Source organism: Dendroctonus ponderosae, unplaced genomic scaffold (genome assembly GCF_020466585.1).
Source record: "Dendroctonus ponderosae isolate FM_Combo_2020 unplaced genomic scaffold, Dpon_F_20191213v2 Dpon_F_20191213_1, whole genome shotgun sequence".
Lineage (NCBI taxonomy): Eukaryota > Metazoa > Arthropoda > Insecta > Coleoptera > Curculionidae > Dendroctonus > Dendroctonus ponderosae.
The window spans coordinates 44,987,398-44,994,090 of record NW_026017110.1 but is presented as its reverse complement, the minus strand read 5'-3'; positions in this window follow the sequence as shown (position 1 = coordinate 44,994,090).

Genomic DNA, 6,693 nt, shown 5'->3' with positions numbered 1-6,693 from the left:
CGGTAACCATGGAATTATACAGAGTGACAATAAGATAGACAAGGATAAACGGTAAATTCAACAAGATTCGTTGACTGCGCAACGTACTTTCGAAATGTCAACCTGTTCTCATAACCTCGAAATCTGCGGGGTTTGGTGTTTACATACATAATCCATACAACACCAAATATTTGAATGGTTAACTGCAAACAAGCTAGTGCCTGTGTAATCTCCTTATTATCCACTCATATCAACTTCTCGTATTCAGTTAATTAACTCGTGCTCTATTTGTATCTCCTTGTGCTGTGTGTATCGTACAAACGTGGTTGGAATGTAGCCGATATTTATTTGGTGCCTGGGAATGTGTCAGTTATTGTGCTCTGAGTGCCCCTGGAAGGCCCTGATTCGGTTAAGTCCAATACTTGTTCCTCTGTGTCTGGAACCCGAACATCGATTGTCGTTCACTATCTCCCTGGGACCAATTTCAATGTCCTTTGTTGGCGTAAGTTCTTTCAGCTTCTGTCATGCTACTGCAGCATTTTCCCTGAACTAATGCATATCCGCAAATTATATCCGATAAAATTTTTGTTATTTGAAACAAAGATCGTAATTTTTCTTTTTGAATGCTTAAGTATTCCAATATGCTACCAATTAAACATGGAACAATTTCAAAATAATGCTTAATAACAAAGTTGAAATTCGATCTTCAACTATTAATATCTTCTAGAAATTTTTGAAAAAATGTTATGAAATATTTTTCTCGTACTCTCCAAGGGAGCCTCTATCACCCCTTAAAAGGAGTGACGCCAATTTTGAATCACCCTGTATAGTTCCAGTAATAAAAAGTACGGCATTCCCTTTTAAAAATGAGCGTTTGGTTGCCACTTGAGATTGAGACACCTTGTATAAAATGATTTGAACTTAAAATAATTCAGAAATTCACATTTACAACTTTTGTATTTAACATAAACACATTTCCAGGATTTCGGTTATTTATTTCGATGTATTCATTTTTTCCTTGAAATACGTTTCGGTATTTTTTCGCCATCCTCAGTCCAAAATAGGTAGTGGTTTTTCTATGTCTAAACAATGATGACAGAAAAACACCAAAACGTATTTTAAGGGAAAAATTAATCAAATATGACATTGCAATAAATGACCCCATCCATGATCAATCCCAGCCATGAAACCCAGTCTTCTTCTCGTAGTGCCTATCCGGTTCGGAAGATTGTGACTAACATGGCTATTCTAACTTTTTTGGCTGTTGCACGGAACAGTTTAGTAGGGGTTAAGGCAAACCATTGTCCGAGGGTTCCAAACATTTCTTCTCGGTCCTGGTCTTCTATGGTCATATATTTTGCCCTGAAGAATTAGCTGCATACCGATCTTCGTTTCGTGTTATGTGACCCAAGTATTCCAGTTTACTTTGCTTGATTTTATCGTTTATCTCACACTTTTTATAGTTAAGCCTTCGTAATACTTTAGCGTTGGTAATCCGGTCCGTCCAACAGCATTCTTCTGTAGCACCAACAGTTCTGAAATCCACTAATTTGTAACTGTATTTGTAATTTGTTTATATCAGGGCAGCATTTTCAATCAACGGGCCAATTTTAATTTAAAAAATTTTTTTGGCATGCCGCACAATAAGTAAAACTTTAACAATTTACAAAACTTTATTTATTATAAACATAACGCATTGTAATGCAAAATAAAGATAACAGAAAAACGAATTTACTTTAAATTTTTAATGAGAAATTTGGCACTATTTTTACGATACAAGCTGATAAATCTACCGGAATTGATCAGGAAGCTACACGGGCGCAGCTTTCTAAATGTGCATCACTCAGTATTGATCGGCGGTTATTTTTGATCAACTTAATGGTTGAAAATAATCGTAGGAAAACTTCATTTTAAATCAAAAAATTGTTAGTTAAAAGCTTAGCTGTCTGACTGATTGAAAAAACCTGTTGCAGAGTTTAAATACTTTTTTTTAGACGTTGGAGAGATTTCTCTGAGAGTTTATGTTACTCGTAAAGTTATACTGCTTTGTACAATAAAGAAAAAGTTGATTACTGACTGAAGGGCAAATTGTTTAAACATTAACTTGAAAATCAATAATTTTTTGGGAAAAACGTTAGAACCGCCGTTTTTTTTGGTTTTTTGTATACAAAAGCGGACCGGTTTTAATTTCGTTTGTCTCATCTTGTAAGTACTTTCCATACTTGCGAAAAGTATTAAACTTTTTTCAGTTGCATTAACGTTATAAAAGTTATGTTCAAAAAGTTTGTTCGCACTTTTTTTGATCATTTAAAGTTTAAATAATGTTCGACGGCTGGAAAACGCGCACAAACTATTGTCCCAATAATGTGACATCCTTACGAACAACTTCCTTTAACTTCGAACAAAATCTTATACTTTCACCCATTCAGTGCTTTGGAAAAATCTATTCCGACTGGACTATCGTGCCTTAAGCTATTCGGAGTTGCAAGAAATAATTGTTACTTATAATGATTTCAAATTAATATTTTTAATTGCTAAACCTGTATTTTTTTAGAATTTGGTCAACCTGCCATAGGCGACGAAGAGTTATGGCAGCTGAACTAAAGTTATCTCCGTTATCGAGGCAAGACATTTGATGGGTGTTAATAAAATCTTAAAGGTATTGTCTGGTTTTAACAAGGTTACCTCTAGGATTTGGTAATTGTTGTAAATGGATTGAAATGTAAATTTGAAAAAACATAATTACGCAAACAACAGTGAAAAACCATCACTGAAAATCTGTTTTATTTTCCTACTACCTTTGTTTCTCATCTTTGATCAAATAATACAGCAAATTCAGTGTTTGACTGGGAACATAAAAAGTCATGAGTTGGATATCCATAATATTTGGAAAGGTTGAATGGAGGACTATCGTTTGAAGGTAGTAATGGTAAATTTTAACTTTTGTCTCTATTTGGTTTTATGGAGGTCTCATTGATATTATTTGGAAATAGTACTGTTTAAGTTTCCTAAATGCTATTTATTAAGTGCGTCATATTTACTGGAAAATTCCCTTCACCTTTACATCTAATATAATGTAAACTTCCAACCTTGTGCTGTCAGATAGCTTATTACAACATATGACTTTGATTTATCATTTGAAGAAATTTTATATTATATTGTTACTGCTACACCTGTACATAATTCGAAATTACCAAGCGAAAAGCTCCAGGCAAAAGTATGTGAGACTGCAGGTTGTTTAAGAAGAAAGCCTATTGATCAATTTGTACATTTTAATGAAGACCCTAACGGAGCAGGACGAAAAGTAACTTTATGATCAGTATAATGCAAGAAAGAGCAAATATGGAAACGAAAGCCGAATTGAGTACTTTTGCTGAGAGATCCTATTTACAGAGATGAACTGAGTAGCCTCTATCATTTAAATATATAATCCCGCTGAACGTGATCTGAGTAATTTTATGCAGATTCAGATTTTCAAACAACATTAGTATCTTTTAGATGACAACAGAAGCAAGACGAAAGATCGAAGAGAAAAGCTTCAAGTTTTGTGAAAACTAAAAATGAGTCAAATCGATGGACTTTCACACAGAGACAGTTCACTTTTAGACCAGCATTATCTTGCTGTCAACGGTCTACCGTTCGATTATTATAATAACTTTCGTTTAACCGACTTCTATGGATTTTTGAAACTTTTAACAGTATGTGGTCAATAGTCAGGTTTTATGACTGAATACCAAGGTTTGAAGATCTAAATATTTTCAGTCAACGCATAAAAATGCTTTCTTAAATGCACTTAACATTGTATCTAGTGATTTCCTATGCGTCCACAGACATTTGCAGGCCTGTTTGAATTATTGCTCTACCAGTTAAGATCATTAGATAAATTTGTCAGATATTGCAGTTGGATGGGTGCCTCATCCAAAATCATCGCACTAATTGTTTACTTTTTGTAAACCCGTAAATTCATGTCAGTTACTAGTCCAGGTGTGGACTATGGCATTTTACACCTTTACCTGATAGCTGGAAATCGTTGACTGGTCAATAAACATCTGTTTTCACAGTGAATGTTATGTGGGACAATTTTATGTAATTAGATTTGCTTCGCTAATATTTTATCCATTGGTGGACTTTTCTCGTAAAATTTTCATTTCTTTTTTTTCTCGAACTGAGGCAAAATTATGGCTTCGGGGCTAATGTATTTCCGATGACAAGCACAGGTCATGGTAAAATGAAAAACAAGTATGTTTGACATAAAAACGTAGTCGGATGCAAAGTCTACAGTAAACATGTTCAACGTAATCATTTTCAGCGTGTCTTTGTCCATCCTTGGACATACACCTCTCCAATTATATGGTTTTGCCATCTCTCAGTCGTATTCCCAGCATACTTCGTTCCGTCCTTCTTTGCGAAATTTTTACTGGGTCTATTAATGTTGGTTGAAGACCTGAGTTTTGAGGTGTTGCAGAAATTTTGTCTTAAATGCGGTATTGAGTCCGCAATATGCTGACCATCCAATTTCAATCCTTCTCTTGATTTCTGGCAGCAGTACGTTCCTATCGAAGGATATTTTCTGGCCAATATATATGTATGCATCGACGATGAGCCCACTGATGTCACCTAAATCGACTATCGTAACGTCCACTGAGTTTGACATAATTTTTGTTTCCAATTCATTCCTGGGTTTCAGTCATTTATTGCCTCTATTTATTTATTCTCTCTATGAAAATACGTTTCGGTGTATTTTTCCACCATCATCAGTTTTTATGCGTAGCGTTATTGCTGTTTTAAGCCTTGGCATGCATTTTAGGAAGGAAACAGTCAGGAAAGTATATACAATTATTTTTGTTCTAATTGCATCGGTCTGGAGACCGTGATTTTTTGCGGCATAGTTTAGCGCTGAGACTATCGTTTGAAAGACTTCTATTTTGTTTGCGAGGGGTACAATGTCATCTGCAATTCGTAGATTATTCAAGTGTTCACCGTTGATGTTAATGCCAACATTTCCTCACACGAGCGTTTCGGATATAACTTCTAGAACCGTAGTAAATACTTTGTATCCTCCTACCTCGCTCCCGGTGTATTGTTCCTCTCTGCCTCCCATCCCGGTTAACCCACTCGGGATCAGTTCCGTCATTAATCTGAACTGTAGTGGTGGCGTTACCATTGACAGTATACTTGTCAAGACTATTTATTCAGTCAATAGCTGATGTAGGCAATAGCCAAGTGTGATTCCTGAATATCCCTAGCAAAACCTCTAGTACGGCATCTGCTCAAGATTTGTCGATCTTTTGACTTGAGGCACCGCAGTCACACGCTGGCAATTGTTCGTTTCTCCATTTGTGGAGAATATCACAACATCTACCATGAGCCACCTTAAAATGGTTTAGACGACTTCTTTCAGAAAAACGGTTCGGGGGCAGGCCATACCAGGTGGTCGGCTTGACGCGTCTGTGATAAGGTCCAGCTTATGTATTCCCTGATTAATAGCTGTGATCTCATTCTATTTGACGTGTACATTGTAACCTGCCATCGGAAATGATATTAAGGGGGTTGATTATAGTACCCGTTCTACTATTGATTGCTTCATTCAGCTCGACGTCAAAATTTTGTGTATGGTGACTGGTATGACACCGGTGCGTAGTGCAGCTTCAGAATAGGTTATTGCTTGTGTAGCAGATCTAATAATGTTTCTGTGTGTGTCTGATACATGATATGAGGTGGCTTCCGATTTCAGTCGTTTGGGTTTGGGACACGTTGGGTTCTTAAAGTCTTCGTCTTCTTCATTTCTGGTGGGGCCTTCCAGCTTCGGAGCTCTAACTGCGATTTCTCTTAGCTTATTTGAACCATTCTGTCACCGTTCATCGGACCTCTGTGTGCGTTCCACTCTCTCTGTATTCCCAGAATCCATTCACTTACGTTGTCTATTTTACGTGTTCGGCTAATGTCCTCACTTCCCGCCCTGAAAAAAGCGAGTGTAACCTGTAAAATAAAAATGCGCACAATTTTTATTTTACAGGTTTCTAATATTCCCTTTGTGTCCGAAGTAGATGGTCTGGTTTCGGCTGTGTATGTTAATATAAGTCGGATGACCGTTTTATAGATTATGGATTTGGTGTCGATTTCGATATATTTGTTTCGGAAGATTGAATCGTTCACTTAAGCTGATATTGGTGCTTTACCGCTTTTGTCTTCTTATCTCCGTCTCGATGTCACCGTATCTTGATATTTCTATGCCCAGGTATTTCAATTTTATCAATTCATGTGCTAGTGCTTTCCTTGTGTTATAGTTGGAAGTCGGGAAAGTAACGACCTTTGTGGTAGACCATTGAGAGTATGTAAGGATGAGACCAGCGGGGCTTATCATTGAGACGCACTTTAATTCTTCTGTTGCTCAGCAAGTTCCTTATGAGGTTAGTAATCCTCTTGCATGGAATGATTTGTTGTAGCTTGTATACCATACCATTTCTCATACTGTATCGTAACCCGACGACACGTCTACAAATGTGTAGACCGTCTTGAGCCCTTTTTGGAATCCTGCCTATTCCGGAACGAGTACGCCTTCGACTATCGGTGAGATTCGGTTGTATATTGTCTCTCCAGTAACTTATTTCACATGCTAAGTTGCACGATAGCTTTGAGGATGGTCTGCTGGTTTTTCGGGTTTTCACTAGTTCTGAGGATATCATTGAACAGGTAATGAGCTAACGTTTGGCT